Genomic DNA, 26600 nt, shown 5'->3' with positions numbered 1-26600 from the left:
ATTTGGTCTATCACAGGTGGTCATTACGACTATAGCGAAGAGTCATTACAAAACGCAGTATAGAATATTTAAAATATCGGCAGGAGGAATTGTTTGAAGTTTCGGGAAAGAAGTCCAAAAATTGCATCTTTTATTATTTGTATTAATTATTTTTAAATAGATTGTAAGTGTGTGTCAGTATGTATGTGCTTGCACCATCATAGGTGAGTCCCTTTTCTCCTGTCCTGCTCTCAAGACCTCCTGTTCCTACAGGGAAAAACCAACTCTGCCTGCTGCTCATTTGTCCCCTGTTAAAAGTAGCCTGCAAGAAGGAGGTGCTGTCTCGCATCCAGAAGATATCTGTGCTTTTCTGTCGCCCCTTTGATATCATTACACAATCTAGGGATTAATATATTTTACATAAATAGATTTAATTTTGTTTTTTGTTGTTGTTTTTTTAAATTTGTATTAAGTCCTGGGATACATGTGCGGACGTGCAGGTTTGTTACATAGGTAAACGCGTGCCATTAATTTTGAATGGGGATGGTTCTAGGAAATATCAACAGGAGCATGTGGGAAATCATTACATGAGAAGACTTTATTTTTGTCCTTTACCCCCTACTATTTTCTTAACATCAGAGTTCTGAAAGTTGATTAAACTCACGTGCCAGTTAGAAGGCACTTTTCTTCAATATTTCAAACTGCTGGTTGAAGCAACACAAAGATGCTATAAATGTGAAAGGAAAATCTGTGGCAAACGTTAGACAATTTCCGCTTTCTAATTTAAAAATATTCTTAGTACACAAATGTAACACCTAGAACAATGCCCGTCAAGTTGTTGGGTCTTAATAAATACCTGTTGCTGAATGAATCTGGCAAGCTGTCTCCTGCTCCCACGGCATTTTACACCTGCCTCTTTTACAGCAGTCATTGTATGGCATAATGATCACGTGTTCTCACATTTGTCACCCTAACTAGACTGCATATTCAATTTATTTCTGCATCTACAGGATGTAACAAAGTGCTTGACACATGGCGGACACTGAATAAATTTGTTTTGACCAAAGGACATAAAGAACACATATTTTCAACAGTGGTGCAGACACAACTAGCATTTCCCAGCCCTGTGTGTGCAGTAATTGCAGGAGTGCCTCTAGAAACTTACCACAACATTTCTCTGATGCCCCAGATCTCTTAAATAGAGGATTTCTAATATTCATCAGAGGTAAATCTCAAGGACCAAATATTCCCAGGAACGACAATACTACAAATTCATAATACAGTATGGAGAATTGGTATTGGATTCTTCCTACAAATGGAATTTTGTGGCTGAATCAAAGATGCTGAGAACTGTAGGACCTTTTGTTCATAGTCACTGGGTGTTCAGGATGAGAAGAGAGATCCCTGGCAAATCTTGACATTTGCCTCTCTCACTGTTACTGTAAGATTTAGCCTGGATGAATCTGGTAATGGTGTATACAAGGGATAGTGAAAATAAAACAGTCACGCATTCCGGAAGGTGAAGTCATAATCCGTATACCTAAGGTCATTAATGTGAATGCACTTAAATCACACTGATTTTCCTAATGCCAGCATATATTCAGAGACCTAAAATTTATTACTTATTTGTGTTTGCTCGGCTGATTTTCTTTTTATATTTCTTTTGTTGCCTGTATTTGGTAATTTGGTTGTCTATTGATAAAGAGACAGAGGAATAAATTGAAATAATGTACTGTATATACCTTGGCTGATAAAAGGTCTGGGGATAACATGGCTTTTTGCCTAAGACAGAAATTAGAAATTATCAATAGAATAGAATCAAATATTATTAGTTTTTAAGCAGTGATTAGAACTAAATATTAGTATTAATTTATAGATGTAATGAATTTTGAAGTGATTAAAAATATATGTTTCTTAACTTTTTGAGGCTCTGAGAATTTTACATAATCCATACTTTTTTGGCCTAACAAGATATTAAGAGAGAATATCGAAGAATTACAATATCACATTTGCGTGTTCTGAAGATCACATTGCTTTCTGCCTTTGAATACTTTCCTTCATGTACAGCAATGCCAAGGATCAGCTCTAATTATTTTCAGTAAGAAATGGAGGAAAACATGATTTAATTGATTTTCTCCAGTCTGCCAGAGGACTTGGAAGCAGGTTGGTATAAAAGGATACTCACCACACTAAGAGTTGAGTTGTAGAATTTAGTTCATTTCTGTCACTGCTTAGTAACTACAGTCAATGCATTTAATTGAACACAAAAATGTTTACTGAGGATTTCCTACACACCTTATGTAGTGTTAGGTACTGAAAACATAAAGATGAATGAGACACAGCCTCTCTTCTGTGCCTCATTGTCTGCCTTCTTGAAGAATGTGAGCAATTTGTATGGCGGAGAAAACAATCCAATCAAAAGGCACAGCGTGAGCAAGGTCATAAAGACTTGAAAGTGTCCTAATTTATTCCTCAGCATTTGAGTAAAGCAAGTGTTCCACCGAGAATGAAAGATAGCATACCTTAGAAAAGACTGCATTGGAGGGAAGCATGATAGCATGAAGGGGTCTCCAAGGTCATTCTGAAGATTTTGGGCTTTACTTATGCGAGCTTACCTAAATTTCCATATAGGTTTATAGGATGGGAAGCATGACTGTTTTCTGATTATACTTAGTCATGTTCTATTTAAACAGAAACAAATTTTTATTGAATGGTGAAATTGAATCTATTATACTAATTAAAAGAAAAATCTAGAAATGTGGGTTGGGGGCAGAATATGATAATCATTGAAAGACATGCTATTGAAGAACTATTTTAGGAACAGAAAAGTCATGATTAGCTCAATGGAGCTATCATAAATATGAGGGATATTTAAAACTTTGGCATCTATTTGGAGTTAAATAGACCTGCATTTCAATACTTGCTCCCCTACCTACCAGTATCATTGGAATACTAGAAAGAGACACTTCAGTTCCTTAGGCCTTTGTAGCTTGTCTGTGGAATGAAAATAAAGTCTGAGTTAGTGAACAGTATCCAGAACATAGTAAGCACTGACTAAATGGTAGTTACATTTTTAAATTTATTCTTCCGGGAAAAGGAACCATGGGAATGAAAGGAATTGGTAGAATAATGTTTACAGCATTAGCACAATGTGTTAGTAAATAGGTTTGAGTTAGAAAAAACAATCATTAAGCACTACCTACATTTAAAGGTAGAGTGACCTACCTTCATGATTTTCCCAGTACTCAGGAGATTTTGAGACATGGAATGTTTATTGCTGAAGCTGAGAAAGGCTCTGAGAAACTGGGATGGATTGATCACCCTATATAAAGGGCTTTCCCCACATAAATCCTATGTGGAAATATGATGATCCGTTCTGTAGATGGAGAAATTGAAATTCAAAAAAATAAGGTTACTTGCTCAAAGTCACATAGCAGAAATTGACATTCAAGCCTACGTTTTTTCTGATCATAGATAGGCAGTTACAGTGTATAAATACAGTGGTTCTAGAGTTAAACTACCTGGGTTTAAACTCTATGTGTTTATGCCTCAGTTTTCCCTGTAAATGAGGTTAGTAATGCATTTTCTCATAGTTTGTTATAAGAATTAAACAAGGTGGTGTATGTAAGGAGTTTACATTAGTACATGGTACATGGTAAACTCCCCAAAGAGCAGATGTTTTGGCTCAAAAAAAGTATTAACCTTTTACTATGTAACCAATAATCTATAAGAGACAGCTTTAAGAATAGAGGATATAAGGGACTCAATTTTATGTCCTTTGAGTTTGAATCAGATGATTACCAAAGGAAAATGTCCAATAAGCAACTAAAAGTAGGAATTTGGAGCTCATATGAACAGCCTGAAATAGAGATATAGTCAATTATACCAGATAATGGTTGATGACATGGGAAGATATGGGCGGATCCTTGGAGAGAAAGCATGTGGTTAGAAGAGACTACTGCCAGGACACCAAAGATATGAGGAAGAAAGTATGAATCAGATGCTTTCAGGTGTCTAGTCTGAGATGACTGCTAAGCTTATTTTTAACAAGGGAGATAAAGTACAAACTCAATATGCATTATGCATGTTACACAACGCCTAGGGGAAGAAGACGTGGGGCTGCAGCGGGGGAGCAGTGGGGAGCAAGAAGCAATTGAACTTACATGGTTCTCTAAGGGCCTTAAGAAAAGTTGAAATCTTAAATTTCAAATTCAAGAACCTGGAGAGTTTTATGTTACGTTGAATACAATGAATTAGATAATAAAAGTGTACATACTTATTTGATGATTGAGACGGCACTTCAAAATATCATGTTGTGTTTCAAGTTGATCTTTTAACCCACCCTTACATGAGAAGTAGAGAAGTTCTGCTTAATAAAGCATTTTAACTGATACCATTTTGAATAAGAAAAAGGTTAGCAAATGAAACGGAACAGAAATGCAATGGAATAAAATCCCCGTGCATCGTGACACTGAATGTACTTTCAAAAATATTCCTGATCTAAGCATTAATGCAAAGAAGTCATTCACCAAGAACATTATATTACTTAACAATCCTTTGAGTTCCTCATTTTTCATTTTTCTCATTAAAATGGACTACTTAGTTGGCTTATTTTTAATTGAGCCTGAGTTTCTGCCATCAAACTATATGTGAAATCTCTCATCAGAATCACTGGAGACCTGGGAGGTGGCAAGAAATCAGCAAAATATTGAGAAGAAAATGTAAAAAAAAAAAAAAAAAAGTGGCAGAATGGGAGTGGCAACTCCATGCATCCTTTGTAATGAGAGATTTTCTTACAACGGAGTATATGAGTATGGTTTAGAAAATCGAGTTACCATCTAAACTGATATAGCCAGCTCATTGGCAAATGAACAAAGCAAGTTAGGCCAATGTAACCCCCTGCCAAAGTTTCCATTTTTGCACCAGGGTTTCTCTTATATGCATCCTCAGCAATATCACTGTAGGAGGTGCTAAACTCAGGATGTGTGATTTAGAGATTAAATGACTCTAGTTGATATTACTAGCTGCAGGATTCATTTCAGAAAGCTCAAGACAGGGATTGGTATGTGGGAGCTGAATGAAAGGACTTCAAAATTAAAAATAATATCCCTCTAAAACTCAAAGAATGAGCTGACAATCCAAAGTGCCTTGGCACACATCCATAATGGTTTTCTCTCTGTCCTGGAAGTCATGCAAATCATCACTGAGATGAATGATGTTCTTGTGAAAGCTTTTAATTTCATAAGAAAGAGAATTACCTGTAATCATTGTGTTATTAATACATAAAAACAGGCTAACATGAGCCGTAGATTAACCATTGCCTTTTAATTTAACACCCTGGAGAGGCAAATTCAGGTAATTATGCTTTATCACCAAACAGTAAGCACAGATTTGTCTTTCTCGGTTGTCTTTGTAACAGTATGCAAAATCTTAAGCCAAGAGGTTCTTTATAACACTTGTATATTTTAAAAGATGGTATTCTTTCCTTAAGTGAGAAATAACTGCTTATTCTTACTCTTTTCTAATATTTAAAACCATGAATGCAAAAATGACTTTTACTGAAAATCATATGTGATTGTACTTGTTAGGGGACGTCGAAGAAACATCCAGGACAACTCAGCACAGGTGTTGAAAATGTTCTGTTTATCCTATTATATATAATCAGATTAACCTTTCCTTTTGTGCTATAATTATTACACAGAATGGCAAGGTTCATTTGGTGAGGCATGACTTTCTTTTAATGAGCTCACTTATGTAAATCCCTTGATTAAAGGAGAAATAAGAGAAATGGGAGCAATTAGCACAACTTGGGCAGACAAAAACCTAATTTGAATCAGCTAAAATTAGAGAGAAGCTCAAGTGGTTTACTTTGAACCTTAGATCACTCCCTTTATAGTCCCACAACTATTTGGGCCTTAATACCTCACACCTGGGTTAGGACAATAATTTCCACACTGGACATTTTGCATCTTGACTTTTTTTTTTCAATAATCCATCCTGCAAACAATTTTCTGGAAAAATATGCTTAAAACATTTCTGAGCATTTCAAAACAGTTCAAAAACCTTCACTAGCTCCCTACTAACCTATGAATTTTTTATCCATGTCCCCACTGGGAATTAGACCTACATGTGGCCACCTCAAACTTTTCCAAAGCGCTACTAACTGGCAGCCAGCAGTCTTTGGTAAAGATAATCTGTTGAATTTACACAGTGTTTTATAAAACGTTGAAAGCAGTTAACTCCTGTTTAAAAATCAGAAGAGGTCTCATTTTTAAAAGCATGTGCCCTAGCTACCTTGGGACCTATCCCTAGGGGACAACAGTTACATTATAGCTGAGGGGAAGCTGCCTCCTTGCTTCTGGGATCATCCCTCTAGTTTTCCAGAAATTCCACATTCTTATTGCTTTATACCTCACCTGTTCCACTCATTTTCTTCACCTGCCTATAAGCGTTGTAGTTGGTAACCTCTGTTGTATACTATGGTACAACAAAAACTTCTACCTAAGCCAATTGATCTAACCGTGGTCATTCCTACCTCCATGCCATTTTCACCCAGTGTCGCCCACTTAAAATACCTTGTTTAGGATACATCATCATTTTACCCTTCTAAGTTCTCCTGTTTCAAGGATATTCCCAGTTCCTTCTATCATCAGGGATTGTGCCTGCCTTGACGTCTCACACTGTCTTTGGTCTGAAGAATTCTATGGTGGTTTGGCATTTGGTTTTGAAAACAAATAACACAATTTCTAGCAGTCTATATATTATTCACTTCAAAAAATACATTATAAGCTACTAGAGGATTGGGGCAATCACATTTGTCTCTTTGTAAATCTCACTGTAGCATCAAATTGTACAAACAATGAGGACTAAATAAATATTGAAAATTGAGTTATTCCAGATACTGCTTTTGGCACTAGAAACCCGAATACAAACAAAACACTGACGTTTAGTCAGCTTCCCATGTTAGTTTATAGTTTATCATGAGAAGACTGTCTTAGGGCAATGCAACATTAAGAAGCCTGTAGATTAGTTTTGAAAATAAAATTAATATCATTTATTAAATACTTATCTTCCAGGCACTATTTTAAATGATTGCCTCAATTAGCCCATATAATCCTCACAACCATTCTTTGAGGCAGGTTCTTGGGGATAACAGTAACCTTGTTTCTTGTGCTTTCCCAAGGATGTCTAGATTATAAGTAATGGCATCAAGATGTGAACCCAGATATTCTGAGTCAAGAGACGTAAGAATGGAAGGAATAATTCTGTCTGTGAATCTGGAATGATTTCCTAGAAGGGGTGGCATGCTGAGTTGTTCTTGTGATGCTTAGGAGTCCATCATACAGACAAGGGTAAAGCATGCCACACCAGGAGTAGTGAGAATAATGTGATTAAAGACAGTGGGCAGAAAGTGAGTGATGTGTTCAGGGATTAGCAAGCAGCTAAATGCGGTTAGAGGACCAGATGTGGCAGAATGACGTAAGAAATAATAAGGAATTTGGACATTTTTCTATGGATAGTAGAAAACATCAAAAGTTTATAAGCAATGCTGTAATGTGTTCAGATCCATTTTAGTGAGATTAGCTTCTACAAAAGTTTGGATGATGTTTTGGGGCCAGGCAATCCAGGGAAGGCAGGAGTCCAATCACAGTTACTGAGGTTTTAGCCAAGAGCAGTAAATTCAGATGCCAATCAGGAAACAAAGAGGAGAATTAGATTCTAAGAAATTTGAGAAGAAGCTTGAGGAGATATGATATCAAAATTTCAAACCTAGTTGTTGATGCCCTTAATAAATATGGGGACATCAGGAGGAAATTTGAAGCAGTAAGATATTGAGAGTAGACTTTGTAAATACATCTTAGGTACCTTATCAGAATTTTTTTTTTTTCCTTTATTATGTGGTAGCTCACATTGATCCTATAATTCCCTGAGAAGTTTCCAGTTCATTTTGGCATCAAGCACAAGTTCTCCTTAAAGGGGGAGGGTAAGTTCGTGTAATATTTTTAGGTTTTATGGCTTGATTTTGGGAAAAGGGATTCTGGTTTCTATGACTCACCTTGGGCAAGAGGGATTCTGGTTTCTATGGCTAGCCTTCGGGTAGAAAGGGACTGAGAAATAGGGCAGGAGAAGGTAAGAGAAAACCTTTTGCTTCTGAGGCCTTCACTTTAGGCTATTATTTTCTAAGGCCCAACAGTGTGCACATAATAATGTATGGGTTACACGTAAAAATTAGCATACATTTCTAATGAAAAAATGTTAGCTCAATGTATTATTCTCTTAGGTCATATGAGATTACAATTTTAGAATAAAGAAACTAATTTTAACATTAAGGATGAGGCTTCCTCTTGTGTTTTCCTTTATTATTTTGATAAATCAATGCTATTCCAGGCACTGGGAATATAGAAGTAAATAAATAAATAAATAAATAAATAAATAAATAAATAAATAAAAGACAAGGCACCTGCTCTCATGGAGTTTACAGTCTGCCAGTGGGGAATAAACAAATACCAGCTTTTACACAGGATTTGAGTAGAGTGTTACAATAATGTTGAAGGTATCTTACCAGAGTTTTAAAAATGTCAATAGAAATTTAATAACCACACTATTTTGCTTGATTAATTTTTCTCTAGGAAGTTGTGTAGTTACCAGAAGCCTAATGAATAGAAATTTACCCTTAGATGGCAGGAAAATATACTGATGCATAAAGCAATATCTAAAGTCCTCTTTAGTTCTCACACTAAACCTCATATTTACATATGCGTTTCAAAGGTAGAGTTCCACGATATTATGTATATTCTTTGATGTAATCCTTTTCTTAACACAAAGCAAATTAGCAGATGACAAAGGAATGTGCCTTGGAGACTTAGAATATATTTCATTTGGGCTGCCTCATAATGCCAGTTTTGCTTCAGTTTTACCATTTCTAGTATCAACACTTTCATTTTCCATTCGTCATACTTTTAGAAGGCAACAAAGCTCAAAATAAGGCAAATATTCACATGCTTGAAAAACACTACTAGAAAGGCCATTTCAAAACCTGACATTATTGTGTACATACTATATGCCAAGTACTGCACACTGGAGAATTATAATATCTCTAAAATAGAACTATTGGCTGGAAGGCTATGCCACCATGCAGAAGCATATTTTGGCACTGGAGAGGTGATCCAGTGTTGTAACATAGTACAGTACAGGTTATATATATATAAAAAAAATTGTATTGAGGGTAAAAATGAAAATCAACTAATTAAAAATAAACACAGGCATTAAATTAAGCAGCTCAAAGTTGTAATCCTGACTCTCCTTTTGTGCCCTTGGAGTGATGAATCATTGGGTTCACTATCAACATTTACAAATGATGTGACTATTAAACAAAATCAGCTATGTATAGATATCTATAGCATCTAACAAAGGAACTGTAACATAGAGAATGCTAAATAAATAGTTTGTCTTTCCTGGTTGCCTGTGGTTGGCAACCCTGATGTGCATTATAATCATCTGAGGAACTTAAAACCCTACTGGGGACCCAATCAGTGTCTCTAGGAAGAGAGACCAGGTATCAGTAATTTTTTAAAGCTCCCCAGATGATTCTAATGTGAAGCCAGGATGGGAAATATTGTTTTTTTATTTCTGTCTTCATGCTTATGCATAGGATTTAGACTGTTTACAGATAAACTTCTTCCCAATTCCTGTGGGTTAAGTAGGATTGTGATGAAGGAAAGACAGAATGAGAGAAGAGAATAAATTATCTCTGCTGTCTTCAAATAAGAGTAGCTAACTCTGTTAACACATCCTCTAATTCCGTGTTTGTCAAGGTATGACTTTGCAGTACCTGCACCAAAATAACTCTGGGTCCTGGTTTAAAATACAACATATTGAGCCCAGCCGCAAACCTTCATAATAATTTCATTAGGAATGGGGCAGGGGCAGAAATCCAAATTTTTATTAAATATCGTAAAGAACTTCATGTACTCAAAATTTGAAAATCACTGCTCTACGTTAATGCCCTAAGCTCTTTTTTTTTCTTTCTGAAATTTCTTCACAAATATACTGCAGTTGCTATTGAATAATTTCTATTTGGAATATGCTACAGCTCAGTCAAATAATCAGAGAAATTAAAGAAGGGGTTTAATAGAGTATGGAAATCTAGCTACCGAACATAGCTTGAAGATAGGTGGATTTGAAAACCCATTTACCATTTTGATTGACCTAACTGTTTCAATCTTTCAAAAAGCAAAAATAGTCCAACTCTTTTTTCTTTTTTAAGTGTACAACCGATTTTGTAATGTCTGGATCTCACTTAAAGAACAAGTGAGCCCTTTAGGTTTCATTGATATTTTCTCAGGAACACCTTTCCCTGATTCTTGGGTCCATTAGGCCAACCTGCTATTGGTTTTCTGAGCATCCTGTACAGCAGTCACCATTCTTTATTGTTATCCTCTGTATACTTGTCTAAACTTTCTACCTGGTAACATGTGCGAGAGCAGGATTTTCTTTTGTCTTGCTCCCCACTGTTTTTCCAGCACCTAGAGGCTCTATACTCCACAGAAGCACTCCCTGAGTGAATTTTAAGTGCCCCCTACCTCGCCACCCTCCACCACCAAAAAAAGTTTAAATGTGCTTGGGAATGTAAGCACCAAGTAAGAATGCTTTCATGCAGTCACCGACCTTTAAGCTTTTCTCTGCAGAAGCAGCAACTGTCCTTCCAAGAGATGACTTTTAGCTCCTCTAGCTCCTACTCTGCTACCTCCTCACCGAATTTAATACTATACAGCTCAGAAACAGAGAATGTTGGTGCTAAACATGAAGGTAGAAGCACCATAAGCAAAAGCTAGCATTAGCATCATGATAGTAACCCTCATATTAAAGTGTACAACAGTGCTGGGTGCTGTACCTTCCTCCTGGTGATGTACTGTGGGTTTCACCACCTAGTCTTCTTCTAGTTTTGAATGCCATTTGTAGCCACTTTCACAGAAATGGAGCCAATTATGTCTTATAGAAGAAAATCTGTAGTTCTGTAGTCTATTGATGACTTTTAATTCTCTTCAAGCATGTTTGATGTTGTTCAGGTGGCTGAGTAGCACCACATGCAGCATTACCAATGAGGCTTATGGGATCTAGTCTGGTATACAAGTCCCATATGACATTACCCATGGATCTAACCTGGTATACAAGTCCCATATGATGTTACCCATTTTGCTACCATCTTTTCTGGAAAACATTCTCATTTATTGTTATCTTTACATTTAACTCTCTATATTTACTTTCCAGTGCTTCTCAGATAGTCTAATATTTTCTTCTGAGATAAATTGTATTCTCGATGCACGTTTCAATGTAATATGAAAGTAACAAATGTCATATTTACTGCCTCTTTCCAGAACATTAACAAGGAGAGTAAATGAGATTGAACCTAACAGCAACCCTCTACCTATGAGATGGGAATGCTGTATGAATTCGGTGACTTACTGTGTTTTATGATCCTTATTTTATAAACCATTAGCTAATAGTCCAGCTAGTACACATTCATTTTTAAGTTAAAATGCATGCGGTGACAAATTTTATGCTGATTACTGTTTATTTTTTAATTACTAAAATAATGTAGAGAAGAAGCGACTGTTTTATTAACTATAAATTTCTAATTTTGAAAGAATGCCATGTAAAATATAATATGACTTAAAAATGGTAAAATGATATGTGTTATGTTTAAACACGTCTGGTTAACAAAAATAAAAAAATGATATGTTTATTTATAAAAATGACTGCCCTTAAAATTAAGAAAACTGACCTATCTTATTTTTTATAAGGACAGTTCTACAATACACAAAAGGTTATCATTACATTACCTTATTATTATAGATTTTTCTGCATGTTTATTTTAACATCGCCCATGTCTTTTAACTATTGCCCATTACCAAGTGGTAAACCATTAATGTCCATCTTTGAAGGTGTCATTCAAATATAAAAACAGTCACCCATATCCCCTCTCAGTTAGTGGTCACCAAACCAACTTCTACATATTTAGTTTCTTAATCTTCCCTCAAAATTGAATCTCTCCAGCTATTTAATCACTGTAGTGGTTCCTTCTCATTGTCTGCTGAGAAATTATGGGGAAAATTGATGTATTCTATCTTAATATTCTTACTACTAAAATTTCAGAACAGCAGGTTGTAACGTGACTGCTTATAGCTGTATATTTTGGTGAGGCATCTGGTATTCAGAGTTGTTCTAAGTCTTCAGTTGCACCCCCGTTAATAATTTAAATTGTCCAGAATGGAAAACCAGAATTAATAATGTGGAGATAAAATTCTTTATCAAAAACAATGTAAACATAAGTTTAAAGAAAAATCACAAGGTATGTTTTGTATATGGCTGCACAATTATTGATTTTATTCAATATTAAAAGTAACTGATACAATTTCTGCTTTTCTTTTTTTTATTTTTTTTTTACTTATTTTTTATTTTTTTATTTTTTATTTTTTTATTTTTTATTATTATTTTTATTTACTAGGCAAAGAACTTTATTAACTTTTGTTTCAAACTTGATTCTCAGGCTTCTTCGGCTTAATTAGCTGCAAAGAATGAATTGTGTATAAGCAAAAACTGAAAAGAGCTGCAGTGTCCAAGGGGCTTGGGCTTAAAAATATTAGAGATCTAGATTTTATCAGATCCATAAACAAAAATTTCTTAAAAAGCAGTCATAATATAAAATAGCAGCTCCCAGTAACTTCTTCAAGTTTTATCTTCAGAAGTTGACTCAATTCAGTTTGCCTCATTCTTGGAAGCCTCATCAAAATTCTCCACAAGATCTGGAACTTCATCATCATCATCCTCTCCAGTAGCAAGTGGTGCTTTTCCATCCACAGATTGTTTGGGCAGAGCTTCGGCCAGTCTCCTTAAACTAGTCAGACTATCTGCGCCAAGATGGTTTAAGATGCTGGGTAGCATTTCTGTCAGCTGCTTCGTCTCAGCATGGCCTGTAATGGTGAAAGTGTTCGCTGCCAGAGATGCCTGAACTTTAGGGTTGTTAAAGTGGATCACTGTTCCTTGGTTTGTAAACATATTCACCTCTTCAATACCGGAGATATTGTTTACCCCTAACTTCTTTAAGGAGAACTGAAGTTTTTTATCATCTGCTGTGGCTGTTCTATGAACCACCTTCTTCTTTCTGCGAGCAGTTCCTTTCCCACCAATGCGCACTTGTGCCTGCAGTTTGGCGAGTTTTTCCTGGTTCATGATTGTTTCTTTCATCTTGTCGGAGCGAATAAGGGGCCGCGAGGGGGCCTAGGGTTGGTGCTTAAGGGGTCTCTGGTGGACCAGCTGAGATTAGGCGCACACACGCGGGGACGCAAGATGGCAGCTAAGGAAGAATTTCTGCTTTTCATCATGATTATTCGATGATTTCATGTGATTCTGTTGTATGAGTACTTTATTGGTCATTTATAATTGTATTTTAAATGTCAAATAAGCACCCTATATTTGATTTTAGATTTATTTCAACAATATAGTACTTCCTACTCTAAGCCTACTTTTAGTAGGAATTTATCTTTTCTCATGGTTGTACTGAGTCTGCTGAAAATGCAAGATGAGAGAGGAAGAATAAATTAGTAAAGTTGTATCTGGAACACTCTTGCAAGTAAACCATGAGTTGAGTTATTTGATTAAGGAAAACATTATATTAAAGGGTATTTGTGCTTTATAGATTTGTAAAAAGCAAGGTTATGATATATAACATATTTTTCACAAGGTAGAAATACAGGTAGTTCAAGGAGAACTAAATACATTCTATCTTATTCGTTATTTCAATCCATAGACAGAATTTTCGTCCATAAAATGGAAGATATTCTACTTATAATACAAGATAAGTAAGAGAATATATAGGCCGCAGCTAGTTTTCTGGTAGAATTTGACAGTAACATTGAATCAACTATTTTTACAATGTTTTCAGCCAACCTGGTCTCTGGGCTTTTGAATACGATGTTATTTAGGACCTCATCTGGTTTTGCTTTGTTTTGCTTTACATTACGGTGGCGTCAAAATTACTAAGGGGATATATGTGTTTTTGTGGTGAGGATGATTGAGGACATGGTCATTGTTTAGGCTGTGCTGCTGTTATTTATAGTAACGTCGGGATGAAGTCAGAGAAACCTGATACAAATCAGCTTTATCACATATCAACGGCATGAAAATTCCAAGTTAAATCATTTCTAAACCTTCCTCGTCTTCAAAGTGGGGATAACAATACTTATTTTATAAATTTGTTGTGAAGATCAAGTGATTTAGTCTCCATGAAGAACTTGTTGCAGCACCTTATGACATTATTATCACTATTAGGCAATATTGCAATGACCCTTTTAAAGTAGGTCAGGCATATTTCCATGTTAGGTTAGTGGGAATTTTCCAAGAGGGTAGAATAAAACTTATCTTTTCATGTTTTTATATAAAGGCAGTAAATTTACCCCAGGAGGCATCAGAATATGCCAAATTGCCTTGTATATATTATACACCTCCTCAAGTGACAGGATTGGATTGAAATTGAGGCAGGATAAATGGTAAATGCAGCAGCTGTAGACAATTACAGTTAATAAAGACAAGTATGGAAAAAAAATGGCGTGAAAGGAGGGATAGTTTGCATGGTGCAAATTAAAAAGTTCATTGTGAACAATCATTCCACAATGTGGCAATGCTGGCATTAAATAATCAAGCATCATTTTTTAAAGTATTATTGAATGGAGAACTTAGAGGAATGTTACCTTACTTATTTAATCTGCTGAAAAGAGACATAGATAATTAAAAAACAAACAAACAAACAAACAAAAAAAACTATCTAAAGAATACCAAAGATGATGAGTATGTAGAACAAAGCCTGTGAAAAATCATGCAGCAAGAGAAATAAAAGACAGAAATGGAATGTAATCATCTGCTGGAATAAGAGGTCCAGAAAATAAGTAACAAGATGCCTTTCTCATCCATTGTCATTTGGTAGCTCCTTTCCTGTTAATTTTTGTAAGAATTATATCTTTATGTTCATTGTGCTTTCTAAAGAGCACCATTCGTTCCCAAGAGATATCTAAAAGAGAAAACTGTACTGCTTTTTTTTGTTTTTTGTTTTTTGTTTTTTTTGAAACAACCTAATGATCATGAGCCCAAATTCTTCAAAATGTGATTTTAGAGATTTCCTAATCATGGGGACACAGGAATACCATGAGGTCAAACTGAATGATTTTTAAATCCCGAATCAATCACAAACTAGCCATGAGATTTAATTTTCCTATCGATAAAATAAGAGTGATTGTTGGGATGAGTAAATTATTGATACACAAGAAGTTCTCAGAACAGAGCTTGGCGCATTATGCACTCAGGCCACCATGATTGTGGCACGAAGGCTAGGTCACTAGGGCAGGCTCACTCACAGTCACCTGTGTGCCAAGGACTCTCTTAGGCCAGGTCTTCCTCAGTGCCCTCCCTCCCCTTTCACTTTCATTTATCCGACTTCTGCTTCTCTCCCAAGGCCCAGCCTTTTCTACTCTGAAAGGTACATGATGCAGTGGTAAAGCTGGAAAGAACATCAAAGTTGTAGAATCCTAATATGTCATTTTGCAGGTGAAGAAACCAAGGCTTAGAGAGGTAGAGGCAGAGGGAGAGGAGGAGGGAGGAGAAAGGGAGAGAAATAGTAGACCTTGGACCACTTAGCTTAGGAATTTACATTCCGCGATCTTGTGCTGCACTCGACATTCTCAGAGTTTCCCTCTTTTTGTCAAACTGCGGGGTTTGAATAGGTATTTGGACTCCAATTTCTAGTTCAATTTATTTGTGTTTTTAGGCAACCTGGACAAACTTCTCAATTCGCATGGCTTCTATTTCCTCCCCAAACTCCATCTACAACCTGAATGTCTTCTGTATTCTAGAAGGCTTTATCCATCTACAGAGTTTGGATAGGTATTTTGGGCAGCAAATTCAAGAGAATGTGGGAAAAGCAGAGTGAATCTAAAACCCCAAGAGGACTGAGGAGGGGCATTGATACGAATCCCTTAGAAATAAGTTATTTAAGTAGAAAGCAAAATAGGGAAGGACTAAATAAGAAAGAAACAAATGATCTGTCTGTATAAGGCTAAATCTAGTACTCCTTGAAAATTTGCACACAATCTGCCCAAAGCACTGTGCTGCTGGAGGCCATTGCAGCTCAGTAACCAACACAGCAGTTTCCACATTCCACTGAAATACTGGGAATAATTTGAATTATTATTATTATTCAAATTCATGTAAATCTATAGTTAATATATACATTATATATTTATATTTTAATAATTCTTTCTAAAAATAATTTTAGATTTTATAGTGCATACCATTAACTAATATCTTTAATAAATTGGGTATGGTTATAGATTAAAATAAGCTTTGATTTAATCTTACTACCAGAGGTACCCAGTTACAGCATGTTGACAAATCCTTTCATTTCGCAGATGTTGCCAGAAGACTGATGCCCACATTGTGGTTTATTTTTATCAGCATGGAGAATTGAATTGACAGATATTTTCTAAGCAATAATTACAGACAAGAAAAAAATGCTAATTGCTAAAAAAGTAGTGGGGTGGTAGGACAAAAAGACTCTACTTTCAAGAAGCTTAAAATTTAGGGAGCAATACAGACAGAAAAATCAGCAAGATACTTGCTTAGGAAGCCTGGTAAATGTGTGACCTGCATAGTGGCAAAGTTCCCTGTACTTAGAAGAGCTCTTTACTTGGTTAAATGCTCTTCTAACACGCTCTTGAAATTCTTGGTACTTTTTGAACAATGGGTCTCTCATTTTCCTTTGGCACTGAGCCTCACAAATTATGTACAGCCATGTGCTGCATAATGACAGACTGCATATATGACAGTGATTTCATAAGATTATAATATTTTTACTGTATTTTTTCTATGTTTAGATACACAAATACTTTCCATTGTATTACAGTTGCTGAGAGTGTTAAGTACAGTAACATAATGTACAGATTTGTGGCTCAGGAGCATCAGCCTGCACCATATAGCCTAGGTGTGTAGTAGGCTGCACCATCTAGGTTTGTGTAAGTACGTTCTATGACGTTTGCACAATGGCAAAATGACCTAAGCACACGTTTCTCAGAACATATCCCCCTCTTGAAGGGACTCATGACTCTAGTGGGTCCTGAGTACTCTGACAAGTACTGCGGTAGGTTAAGAACAGGGGCAATGGAAGCCCTTAGGCTATAAAGGTAAGCCACCAGTCTCTAGATGAAGCTGAATGCCAGAGAAAGCTTCTCCTGGGAAACAATGACAAAATCATGCTGAAAGGATGAGTAGGAATTGGTCAAGTGGAACAAAGAATAGGACAAAAGGAGTTACAGGATGAGGAAACAGTTTATTCAAAGTCCTTGTGGTGAGCAAAAGCATAGGAAATTCACAGTAGTTTAGTGTACTTGAATTTTAGAGTAAAAGTTATGGATAAGTAAGAGATGGAAAAGGGCCCAGATCATAGAACATCATGCAATTCTTCATATAGATACTTATTCTATTTTGAGAGGATTGAAGTCATTGAATGATTTTATGTAGAGGAGTGAGTTTATCAAATGCCAGTTTTAGAAAAGTTACTCTTAGTTGCTCTGTAGAAAAATCAATGGAGGGAGTAGTTGAATTGTATTTCTATTAATCTAAACAAGGAAAGATGACTTGAATCCAGCTCTGCCAGAGGAGTTACAGAATTCAGACAATGTGCTGGTTAACAGGATTTCTGAAGGAAGGGATGAGGAGTCAGGCATAATGACTATATTGTCATTTGGAAAAAAGAAAGGATATTCATGATGTTTGCTGAGATATCATCTATAAGACAAGTGTCAGACTTATGCAAAAAATTATAAGTTCCATGTTAGAAATACTGAATTCAAGTTGTCTATATGATGTTCACATGGAGAGGTCCAGGGCAGACAGATAAAGGATTCTAGAGTATAGAAGACATTTACATTGAAGATGGAGTTTGGGGAGGAAATAGAAGCCATATGAATTGAGAAGTTTGCCCAGGCTGCCTAGAAACAAATAAGCAGAAATTGGAAGCAACCAAAATCATACATACAGGTGTTCCAAAGAATAGAAAAATTAATAGTGGCAAATACTGCTAAGAAGTCTAGATGCAGCTCCTGGAGTTATTATCATGCAGTACAGAAATTAATTGACCCCTGCATTTGCTTTGACATACTGAAAGCACAGGATCCTTCAGGGCTGGGATCATGCCTATTATTCTATGACAGACCTTAAGGTATCTGACAAAATGCCTTGCAACGTGTGTGTGTGAGTGTGTGTGTGTGAGTGTGTGTGTGTGTGTGTGGCCGATTATCTGGCCAACTTTTGTTTTTTTTTCCTTTTCTTCTTAAGCAGAAGAGAAATTCTGTTTCCATCTGGTCACTGGGATAGTTCAGCCTACAGTACAGCATCATAAATTCTGGGCCTAAATCAGAGGAACACTAGAAAATAATATTTCAAGTTCCCTTATGCTTCTGTACTGAATATTCATTATAGTCATACATTTCTTCCTCAAAATAGAGGAGTCATTCCTAGCTGCTTAGTATTTTTCAGCTGCCGTCTAATAGGAATATAAATGGACCAGGTTAATGAAAACCTGCTGAGGCCATCTATTAGGTAAAGTCAACAGTAACAAAGTCCTTTCAGTAATTACTTACTCCCTTTCTTGACCCATTCATTTTCCTGCCTTTTATTTAGGAAGTCAGTTCTTCAAGTCTGTCTAGTACTCCATTCTTAGAAATGCCAGAACATCAATAAAGTGTTGGCTTCCCCCTGAAGAAATTAAATTAAATTACATTTGCTCTCAGAATGTATCTTTCGCTCCCCTGTATGTCTCATGTGGTCCTGATGGTGCACCTCATTAAAAAACTCACTGTAATAGAGGGGAGACTCCCTGAAAGAGGAGGAAATAAAGAATACACCTTTCCTTTTTATATGATGGACACCAGCTGAATGCAAATTAGCTCAGAATCAAGCTGCAGGAAGGGTGTATTCTTAATTGATGGCTAAAATTTGTCTCTAGAAATTAATATTTTATATCATAATTTGATACAAACTCTGATACCAGAGTTTGGTATCAGAGTGCTAGTTTTAGGCTCAAAAATAATTATGGAATTTGCAAAGATAAGAACAGAATCCCTAGTTATTGATGTCAGCTACCCAAATATATACCACTCTTATCTAACATTGTATTTCTTAGTTTATTTGCAGTTGACTCCAACTGTACCTGATCCTCTTCCATATGAACCAGGTTGTAAAACTGAAATACAAACAAATTTCGAGCAAGAAAGAGTCCCCAATGACTAATGTTTTTATATTTTCAATTATATATGTGTGTGTGTGTGTGTATGTGTGTGTGTATATATATGTAATCCCTTTTCTGGATTTGGCGTATTTTTCCTTGTAAAATTACAATTAACTTGAACATATGGGACACCTGTACCACAGCATGGAGTAAAAATTCAAAGGGACATAATTAATTGGAATACCAAGAAGCAGCATGCTTGTAAAGCATAATAAAATTCAATATAATTTTAGCCTAATTTATGTTCTAAATATATGAAAGGTGAAGATGACTGAAAAAGCAGTTGGAAGTCAAACTTTTGCCTTCAAGCTATGTATTGAAATTCATTGACACAGCAATTCTTGTAAAAGCATAGATCAAACTTATAAAGTAGGAAGGAATATAGCTAAATAATAATGGGAGAAAATGTCTCCTGCATTGCTATGTTTACCTTGTGAAAGACTTGTAACCTTTTTTAAAATTAAAGTCTTCCAAGTATTTACAAGAGTAAATAATGCTTTTAATATCTCCATATTTTATATTTATTGTAGCAGTCAGAAATCCTATAGAAAATTTACATTTCAATCAGTCTTTTTATACTGGAGAAAATAATATTTTCATAATAAATTTTCATAGCTTGTTTAAAAATAAGTCAGCTGACTGGTATTTATTCTCTCCTAAAATAGATATTTATGAGGCAGAAAACCCTGCTGACTTAAAATTTAAATGTGTACTAAATTAGACAACCTTTATCAGGAAATTTTCTAAGTTATGATGAGACAAACAAAATTTCTATCACTAATTAGTCACTGATAAAAGAGAAGAAAATAGCCTATTATCTCAGATTAAATTTGGCTTTTAAAGATCTTGAGCTGTTTATTTTGAGTTTTGTCTTTCTAAATAATTTCCCTTATATACACAAAATACAATAAAGCAAGTGATACATATTTGCTACAAAGTGGTAGCTACACTCTAAAGGATATAAATCATGTATGTGTTTATAATTGCTGTGTAAAGATTGTTTTTCTCCTTATTATAGATTGTTTTTCTCCTTATCTACATATGCAGAATGGAGTTTGTTTGTGTTTTCTGTAGCCATGCCATTAGTGGACACAGGATAGTGTTTTGAGGCAGAGTGACCTGAATTAGAACCCTGAATCTGCCTCTTATTAGCAAGTCTACCTTGGATAAATTACCAATCCTTTTGCATTTTCCTTAATTCCTCCTTGTCTTGGTTGTATTATGAGGAATAGTAATGATATATACAAAATGCCCAGAAGGTGATTAACACAAATAAATTTTATTTGTACAATACATGCTAATATGACATCAAAGACGAAGGGAAAACAATGGCAAAAATGGTAACAGAAGTCAGTACTTGTAACACCTGTGATTCAGCCAGGAAATTCCTTAGGAAAAAGTTAGGTTGCAAACAGGGCTAGACGGCACTTTAATTGATAGCATCTACAGTCGATTCTGATTTTTATTATTTTATTGTGAAAACTGACAGTTAAAGGACAAGGAATTGGAAATAGTCAAAAGCCAGATATGATCTTGAACTGTATATGAACTGGGATAAGAAAGGTGGCAGATTAATAATTTCTCTATCACTTAGTAGATGAATGTTTCATTATTACCCATCCATCCTAGGTAAAGGAAGGAGAGGTATTTGATAGCCCTGTTTCTTTCCATGACTTCTCAATTGAGACAGTTTTTGATAACATAGACATAATGACTTAAATTGTGCTAGAAAGGCGGATATCTTAAGGTGGCAGTTTATTGAAGTGGACAAGACTTGTTTCTGGAATGAGATTACATGGGTTGAAATTCTCAACTACTTACCAATTGTTTGACTTTCCATAAATCATATAACCTCTATGGGCCTCAGTTTCTTTAATTAAAAATGAGGTATGTGCTTTCATTTTCATCATTATTATGACTTAAATGACACTTTCTGGCCTCAACTTGCTTGACTTCATATTTCTGTAGCACTATTACTTGTTATTTGATTTCACAAAAGTTACTTAACATCTATATCTCAGGTTTTTAAAAATATGTAATATTAATAATTAGTATGAATAAATAGTATTAGAACATGGATTTTAGGGTCGTTGTAAGGATCACATGTGTAAATCCATATAGGGTACTTAGACCAGTGTTTGGCATATTTTTTCTGCCCAATAGCTATTAACTGTTATTGATGTAAACACATGAAGAGAACATAGCGTATGTTTATGTAATATACATGTGAGAATAGGAGTGTGTGTGTACATTTATATGTACAAATTTGAACTAACACATGTGTGTCAGAAAGAAAATCGACAGGGAAAAAAGTTGGAATTCCTTGTATTTGTTCTAATTTGTATAATCCTAGCCCATGACTTCATGCTGACACTTTGCTTTGTCTTTTGGATGGCCTAACCTACATTAACATGTACGCAGAACATTTTGAAAGTTTTATTTTCAAAAATCATAATTTATTAATAAACAAAGATTTAAAAAATTGGAATTGCAAAATTATGTTTGAGCAAATGTTTTTATAGAGAACTTACCCAAACAGAGTAACCAGTAGGCCCTCTATTTAAAAATGTCCAAATTCCTGAATCATTTACTAACCATGCTTTAATTCTGTGAACCATAAACTATAAATATGCCAGGTCAGTTCTCAACCAGATGTCTTACTATGTAAGCTTAATTGGTAGAATTGATTATTTCAGACTATCTTTTAGCCTGCAGAACTGCTAAAAAACCTATTTTTTTTAGCAGAAATTTCTTGAAAAATTTCTGAAAATTTTTCAAGAAAAATTTTCTTGGTCTATATGGAAATTTCTTGGTCTATATCATAATCACAAGGGTAAAAATAAAATTATATTTTAAGAGATGAAATGCGAATATAGAACAGGAGAAATTTTTATTAACCTATTAATGCTTTACTACTATGCCTTAATGAAAATCAAAACAAAACTTTTATTCGACTGACTTTATGTGGTCAAGAACCAACAACTATGAAAAATCAATAAATTGCTAAGGTGTAAAATAATTTAGTATTGTTTTCTGGTGCAAACCACAAGATGAAAACATGGCTACGTATCAGATTCAGCAATAATATAGCTAATTAATTGATTATAAATTTTGGAACCATTCATTCATCTTTAAAATCAGAATATTTGGCTTACTTGTCTCACAAACTTGTTATAAAATATAATTGGGTAATGATGATAAAGTCAGATTTTCGTTAAGAGTAAATAACCTATTAACATTATCTAGATTGTTTTCAATTTGGTGAACTGTATTGTCCAAACTGTGGCATCTCTGATTATGAAAAAATAGCATAAAAGTTCACGACTGAGTTTTGTAGAGTGTTTTTAACCCACTTGCCCAAAATGAACGTTAGGACAATCGGAGTTATTATTGCATTTAATCAAAGATAGAGTCTGAGTTTTTATTATTTTTAGAATTACACTTATCTTTCTTAGTCTTTCTGTTGCTTATAACAGAATACCTGAAACTATATAATTTTTAAATGATATAATTTCTTTCTTGCAGTTATAGAGGCTGAGAAGTTCCATCTTGAGGGGCCACATCAGGTGACAGCCTTCTTGCTGGTGGAAAGTTTCTGAAGAGTCTTAAGACAGTTTAGAGCATCACATGGCTAGGGGGCTGAGCATGCTAACATGCCAGCTCAGGTCTGTCTTACTATTCCTATAAAGCTACCAGTTCCCCTCCCATGATAACCCATTATGCCTTTAATCTACTGACGGATAAATCTTTTTATTAAGGCAGAGCCCTCATGATCCAATCACCTCTGAAAAGTCTCATCTTTTAATACTGCCACGTTGGGGATGAAGTTTCAACATGAGTTTGGAAGGAGACCTTCAAACCATAAGATTATCTATATTGCAAAAATATGAATGATTTGTCTGAGAGTATGGCAGAAGCTGTTTTCTCTCCAGATTCAGAAAGCAGCAACATAGTATAGTAGATCAACTGTGAGCCCACTGATGACAACTGCCATAGTCATCTATAAGACCATTAGACTATTAATAAAATGTCCTATAAAACAATTATAATAATATATGTGTTATAAACCATTGTTAGAACTAGCTAAGGTATGTATATGTAGCGCACAGCTATCTCAGGGACACAGGGATAGTCTTCAACATGTCTAATCATAATTATTAACATTGGACTGAACCAAACATTTATATTTTATTATTACTTCCTTTTTGTGTCATATATAAGCACATTACTATATGATACATGACATATATTTATACTATCAATGAAAGTAAGTTATCATGAGTTTTTGAGCTTTGTGAACCTTTATTTTAAAATAGTGGTTAACATATTTTAGGGTCTGAAAATTAGATGTAGAGCATTGCATCTATCAGAGATTATTAAGAAAATATAAAATTACATGAAAAAATCTTCAAATGACAGTTCAGAGGGTCAAAATTTAATATGAATATTAAAAATACATATCCTGGTAATTTTCAATTGCCTCTAGGTATAACCGAATTATTCTGCATTGTTTTCCATATGAAAACATGTGGTGTTTACCTGAGAAATTGTTTGGATAAATGCAGTGAATGTACTTGAATGTTTTACAGTGCTGTTCCAACTGGAAACTACTCTATGTCATATTTGTTTTATGTATGAAAATAATCTCTGAGGAATGTATAGACCAAGAAAAAAGATATTGTATTAGTTTTCTATTTCTGGGGGCTGAAATCAGCCCACTAACTTATTTCTTCTGGAGACTGCAAGAAAGAATCTATTCCTTGTGTTTTCCAGCTTCTAGAAGATGCCAGCATTCCTTGGCTTGTGCCACATCACTTCAATCTCTCCTTCTGTCATCACATTGCTTCTCTTTGCCTGATCTTTCTACATCCCTGTTAAAAGAATCCTTATGATTACATTTGGCTCACCTAGATAATCCAGGATAATCTTCTCATAATAAAATCTTTAACTTAATCTCATTTGCAAAATTCCTTTTCCATTAAGGTAATGTTTACAGGCTCTAGAAATTAAGATGTGTATTAAATCAGTTTAATATGGTCCACCCTCTGACCTCAATGGATTTACATCTATCCACATGCAAAATACATTAAAATCATCCTAACATTCACAAAAATCTTAATCCAATTACAACATCAACTTAAAGTCCCAAATCTCATCTAAATTTTGTCAGATCAAAAGTCCCAAATATAATCATCTAAATCATATAATTCAAGTATAATTGAAATTTTGCATGATCTCGCCTGGGACAAAATTTCACTCCATCTGTAGACTGATGAAACTAGAAAACCAATTGTCTGCACTCGAAATACAATGAATGGTGTGACAGGAATGATATATAAGTTACAGATACTCCTATTTTAAAAAGAAGAAGAGGAAGAAAACAAAAGGAAAAAGAAAAAGGAGTTATTGGTCCCAGGCAAATTTAGCTATATACCTTTGTAGAAATACAAATAAAACTCCATTAAGCTTCAAGACCTGGGAATAATGCGGTGTGGCTCTTGCCTGCCTCATCTGGGAGTGCAGCTCTGCCCTGTGAGTCATTCTCTCCCTTTTCTTGAAAGGTAGGTGTGCTTGCACCTGAGCAGTTCTATCAGGCTTTTCCCTCCTGTATAAGTTTGGGAGTCTGGCAGCCTTCTTTCATTCTGTCCTATCTATCTCTTTCAATTCAAGCTGGCAGTGTTCCTGGTGACAAAACATGCTTAAGAATCTCTTGGCTCTCCCATGTATATCACAAAGATTTGCTCCATTAGTCAAGAGGCTCCTCCAAAGAGCTTTCCTAAATAATCCCGTCTTTCTTCCTGGGTTTTGCTGAGATGACTAAGGAATTAATCAGCTGCTTGCCCAATCTCCTCACAGAGTCCTCTCTGTTCAATTTTATTTTTATTTTTATTTCTTTTTAACTTTAAGTTCTGGGATACATGTGTGGAACGTGCAGGTTTGTTACATAGGTATACACATGCCATGGTGGTTTGCTGCACCCATCAAACCGTCATCTATATTAGGTATTTCTCCTAATGCTGTCCCTCCCCTAGTCCCCCAACCCATGACAGGCTCTGGTGTGTGATGTTCCCCCTCCCCATGTCCATGTGTTCTCATTGTTCAACTTCTACTTATGAGCAAGAACATGCAGTGTTTGGTTTTCTGTTCCTGCTGAGAGTTATGATTTCCAGCTTCATTTATGTCCCTGCAATGAACATGAACTCATCCTTTTTTATGGCTGTATAATATTCCATGGTGTATATGTGCCACATTTTCTTTATCCATTCTATCATTGACAGGCATTTGGGTTGGTTCCAAGTCTTTGCTATAGTGAACAGTGCTGCAATAAATATACATGTGCAAGTGTCTTTATAGTAGAATGATTTATAATCCTTTGGGTATATACCCAGTAATGGGATTGCTGGGTCAATTGGTATTTCTGGTACTAGATCCTTGAGGTATTGCCACACTGTCTTCCACAATGGTTGACCTAATTTACACTCCCACCAACAGCGTAAAAGCTTTCCTATTTCTCCACATTCTCTCCAGCATCTGTTGTTTCCTGACTTTTTAATGACCGCCATTCTAACTGGTGTGAGATGGTATCTCATTGTGGTTTTGATTTGCATTTCTCTGTTCTTGAATACTCTGTAGTTTTTATCCTTTTAAGCCACTAGCAAAGGTTGTGGAACCACATATTTGTCTTTTATTGTTGTTTTTTGAGACGGAGTGTCGCTCTGTCGCCCAGGCTGGAGTGCAGTGGCACCATCTCTGCTCACTGCAAGCTCCACCTCCCGGGTTCACACCATTCTCCTGCCTCAGCCTCCTGAGTAGCTGGGACTATGGGTGCCCGCCACCATGCCCAGCTAATTTTTTGTATTTTTAGTAGAGATGGGGTTTCACCTTATTAGCCAGGATGATCTGGATCTCCTGACCTTGTGATCCACCCACCTTGGCCTCCCAAAGTGCTGGGATTACAGGCATGAGCCACTGCGCCCGGCCTGTCTTTCTAGTCTAAAGCACATTCTCCTGCCAATGTATCTCCTAATTTTAGCATCTTTTGCAATCAAGATAAACTGATAATTTAACAAATCATAAAGTATTGGTTCCTTGTTGCTAACAGTTCTTCCCTCAATTTATTTCTTTCCTTTTGCATTTTACAATAGGCAACAAGAGGAAGCCAGGCCCACCTTTAACCCTTTGCTTGAAAATCTCCTGGGCTAAATACCCAAGTTCACTGCTAACAAGTTTTGTTTCCACTTATAACCATAGGGCACAATTCAGCTGTTTCCTGCCGCTATGTAAC

General features: G+C 35.5%; 1 protein-coding gene and 1 pseudogene across 2 annotated transcripts in view; one reads left to right on the top strand and one right to left on the bottom strand.

Annotated features, from left to right (window-relative positions):
- The window catches only part of LRP1B (LDL receptor related protein 1B), a 1963100-nt gene that overhangs the window by 440981 nt on the left and 1495519 nt on the right, over positions 1–26600 (top strand). The gene's annotated exons all lie outside the window — the stretch shown is intronic.
- LOC112636020 lies at positions 12480–13339 on the bottom strand (annotated as a pseudogene). Its single transcript, XR_003122118.1, has one exon. The product of XR_003122118.1 is annotated as a transcription factor BTF3 pseudogene (transcript).

Source organism: Theropithecus gelada, chromosome 12 (genome assembly GCF_003255815.1).
Source record: "Theropithecus gelada isolate Dixy chromosome 12, Tgel_1.0, whole genome shotgun sequence".
Classification (NCBI taxonomy): Eukaryota; Metazoa; Chordata; class Mammalia; order Primates; family Cercopithecidae; genus Theropithecus; species Theropithecus gelada.
This window is presented reverse-complemented; position numbering and strand designations above follow the sequence as displayed.